At 37.8% G+C, this 4,182-nt stretch overlaps 1 pseudogene; it reads left to right on the top strand.

The window, feature by feature from the left end:
* The first annotated feature begins 1,951 nt into the window (after positions 1 to 1,951).
* On the top strand, positions 1,952 to 2,903 carry LOC102018426 (annotated as a pseudogene).
* Positions 2,904 to 4,182: the final 1,279 nt, after the last annotated feature.

Consider the following 4,182-nt stretch of genomic DNA (forward strand, 5'->3'; position numbering starts at 1 on the left):
AAAAAAAAAAAAAAAAAGAATCCACAACTGGGATCTCATCTTATTGAAAAGTTTTTGCATATTAAAAGAAATCACCAACAGAATGAAAAGAAGACCCACAAACTGGGAAAATTATTTAGCCAACTGTTCCTCAGATAAAGGACTTCTAGCTATTTGATCTTTGATGAAGGGGCCAAAGCCATACACTGGAGGAAAGGTAACCTCTTTAATAAATGGTGCTGGGAAAAGTGGCTATTGTTATGCAGGAGATTAAATCTAGACCCATATTGCTCAACATGTAGTACTAAAATAAAACCAAAATGGATAAAGAACTAAATATTAAAACAGAAACACTTAACCTAATGGAAGACAAAATTGGAAAAACTTTGGAATCCTAGATATAGGCACTTTCTAAACAGAATTCCAGTTGTACAGGAAATGTACCAAGAATCAACAAGATGGGAACAAATTAAGAAGCTCCTGCACAGCAAAAGAAACAGCTAACAGGGTGAGAAGAAGGCCTACAGAATCGCAAATCTTTCACCAGCTATTCCTCAGGCAGACGATTAACATCTAGAATATGTAAAGTGTTTAAAAATTAGTCCCTCCCCAAATAAAGGACCCAATAAAAAATGGGTAAGTAAAATGAATAGACATCTCACAGAAAAAACACAAATGACCAATAAATACATGAAGAAATTCTCAATATTTTGCAAATTAAAACAACTCTGAGATTCCATCTTACTGCGATAAGAATGGCCATCATAAAAAATCAAATAATAAGGGATTCTTCCACATAGGTGGTGAGAGTGTAAACTACACAAGTCCATGGAAATCAGCATGGAGATTCCTGAAAAAACTAAAACTAGATATTCCATTAGATCTAGGTATTCCCCTTCTGGGTATGTTTCCCAAAAGAATGAAAGACACTGTGTTACAGTGATACTTGCATACCCATGTCTATGGCAGCGCTACTCATAGTAGCTAAATCTTGAAGCAGCTTGTATGTCCAGTCCCCGATGAACGCATAAAGAAAATGTTGTATTTACACATGAATGGAGTACTATTGAGCCGCTCTTACAAGTGAACTTCAGTCATTTGTAAGAAAATAGATGCACCTTGTGACCACAATGTTAAGTGAAATAAATCAGACAGACAAGCTTACACGGTTTCCTTTATATGAAAAGCCCAAAATATAAATAAAGAGCAACATACAAGGCAGATAATAAGGAGAAGGATTTGCCTCAAACAGGAGGAGGATCAAGAGATGGTGGAGGGATGGGGGAGGGGAGAGAAAGGAATGAAGAAAGGAACTAAGATGTGTCCTGTACATGTACCAACTGCACATATGCAGTGTAAACATTGTACACTGGAGACATGTGCTTCTAAAAAATAAAAAAAAGAAATGTCAGAAAAGGGCTCACAAAGGGTTGAATGTGAGGAGGATTTTTAAGCAGAGCAGGAACAGGACAAATAGAACAGTAAATCCAAAGGGCATACACTAGCAAAACTGACTCAGAGGGTTACAGGAGTTTGAGACCTTTTGGCCCAAGCTAAGAAACCTGGACTTCAGTCACTCAGATATTCTACACAGAAAAATAATGTTTTGGGACACCCTTGCCTTTTCTTCCTTTACATGTTTATTCTTATTTTTTTAAATGAAATCACAGAAGCAGTATGAGGAATATAATCTTGGGGGAGATATGGAGACTTAAGTAATTCTTCACTTTTCCCAAGAAGAGTCATCAGTATGAACTAAAGCATTGGATCTAAAGAAAAAATACATTTAAATGATTTTTAAGATGTACATATATAACAAAAATTCAATATATGTCATTTCCTCCTTCTGTTTCATACATGTTTATTTTCAAGGTTTCATTACAAAACACTTTTCAGATACTAATTGTGCATATAAAAATTAGTGAAATTTGAAGTATTTATAACCAAGACTGATTAAAAATAACATGTCATTATCAAAACAAAGAAAAAGACAAGGAAGATGAGAAGAAAAATGTTACATAAATATCAAATTAAAGAATTTAGACCTTGAGGAACTGGGGATGATGTTCAAGCATGGATCAAAGCAGTGAAGGATGTACAAAAAAGGTCGGCAGTATGAATATTGACAAACTTATCAGGGATTTCTCACCTATGGAAAAGTGTCTTACTGTGTTGCCCAGGGGATCAAGAACTACTGAGCTCATGGGGTTGTCTTGCCTCAGCCACCTGAGTAGCTGGGACTACAGAAAGTAATAGAAATCAGTGGAAAGAATAATGTACTGGAGATTCAGTTGGAAAAGACTACTTGTTAATTAAAAGTAATCCAAACAAAGAAAGTCTCGTTTAAAAAAGAATGTGCTGCTCTTCATGATATGATAAAAGGGCTACAACAGACTATTGAATATCAACACAATTTGAAAAGTGAAAATGAACAACCAAAAAGAAATGCTGATATGACAAAGGAAAAGCAAAAATCTCAAGAACAGGAATATAAGAATAATATCACCAAACTTGCACATGAAATGAAAATCAAAGAGGAGGAACATAAGATAGAAATAAGCAGACTTTATCAAGATATGCAGAAAAAAGTTGAATTAAATGAAGAAAAGCACAAAGATCTAATAAAGAAAAAGGAGATGGAAATGTCAGAGTTAAATGCAAAATTAGTAACTCAAAAAAAAAAGAAAAGCAAAATGGAATAATCAAAGTATAGCTGGAGTTTGATGTCAAACTGGCAAGAGTTCAGACTAAATCAAAACCCTACCCAGGTGGTACTACTTCCCCACAAAGTATCTACAGAAGGAAGTCAACATCTTCAAGATGAAAAAAACAAGGAAATTGCACTTCTTCCTAATATCATTCACGATTTGGAGCGGCACCTTTCTATTGGCAAAGATTCTCACCTTAAGCAAAGACGATTTTGAGTGTAACAGTAAACTCATTAATTAGTATTTATTTTTTAAAAGGCCTTTGAAAAATTCACTTCCATTTTCAACATAAGCCTAAATAATAAAAAAGAGACACTTAAAAAAAAATTAAAGAATTTTAAAAATTAGATATGATCTAGGTAGAAATAGCAGAAAAAAACAAGCAAGAAAAAAGAAAAACATAAGCAAAAAGAAAAAAAGAGCTTTCACCTCTTCCTCTAAAAAAACCAAAACAAAACAAAAAATAAAAAGAGAAATGAGTCCAAAGAGTTGCTCCATGCTGTGGTGTTTTGGTGGGTAGTTTCTTTCCAGGACCTGTAGTATTGGAATTCACCAGCGACGGACAGAAACAGTGAGTCACCACTGGAATTTATGTGTCCACACCACTTCTTGTTCTGTGAAAGCCGGCTCCTGCCTGCTTTCCCCACTGGATGGCATCAGTCAATGGTGTGTTGTCTGCCTTGGGTCTGTAGTTACTCTAGAAGCTTTTAATGCTCCTTTGCGCTCATCTGTGGTCTCCAAACCGCTGCTATCCCCGATTTATTTGCAATAGGTAGGCTTGTGAGGTGCCCTGCTTGCTCCATAGTCCCTTCTACCCATACACCCAGGAATCTGGCAAACAGCCTAACGGAGGTGCCTCCCTCATCACACTGGCAGATGGGAAAGCCAAGGGACCACGGTGTCCGTGCTGGAGGTAGGCAGAAGGGGAGCCAAGCAGTTCAATGGACTCAATACCAGCACTTTCAGACTTCCCGCCTCAGAAAATCACACATGGTCCTCCTGGTTTCTCATCACTGAGGATGGCACAGCTGTGTCTTCCACAGCCTGTGCTGTTTAGACTGCTCGAGGGGGTCTGCGACTAGCTGCCCCTCTCTTTGTGACTGTCTCCTGTGCTGTCTGTCACCAGTCACTCCACTCCGGTTGGGTGAATGTTCTGTGATTTCTGATTGCTGAAGTCGCTGTCTTGAAAAACTCTTTCTCAAAACAACTTCACATTACACCACTCCTATGTGGTAGGCACTGCAGTGAATTTCTTCTCTAAAACTCACCTGCTTTGCAGAGGGAGTCATTTTCAGAGTAAAACCCCACACTGTATTTACAGCTTTTCCAGGGGCTTGTGCTGCTGATCTGATGCTCCTCACTGGAGCGCCAGCCCTCTCAGGATTTCCTTGTACTTGTAGAGCCAGGCTGGGCCTTCCAGACTGCTTCCTTGTTTCCTCTACATTGTCTTGTTTGTCTATGAGTTTTAGCTTTCTTCTCAGTTGTCTGATTCCTA

This window comes from Chinchilla lanigera, unplaced genomic scaffold, assembly GCF_000276665.1.
Source record: "Chinchilla lanigera isolate Chin_1 unplaced genomic scaffold, ChiLan1.0 scaffold00031, whole genome shotgun sequence".
NCBI classification, from domain to species: Eukaryota; Metazoa; Chordata; class Mammalia; order Rodentia; family Chinchillidae; genus Chinchilla; species Chinchilla lanigera.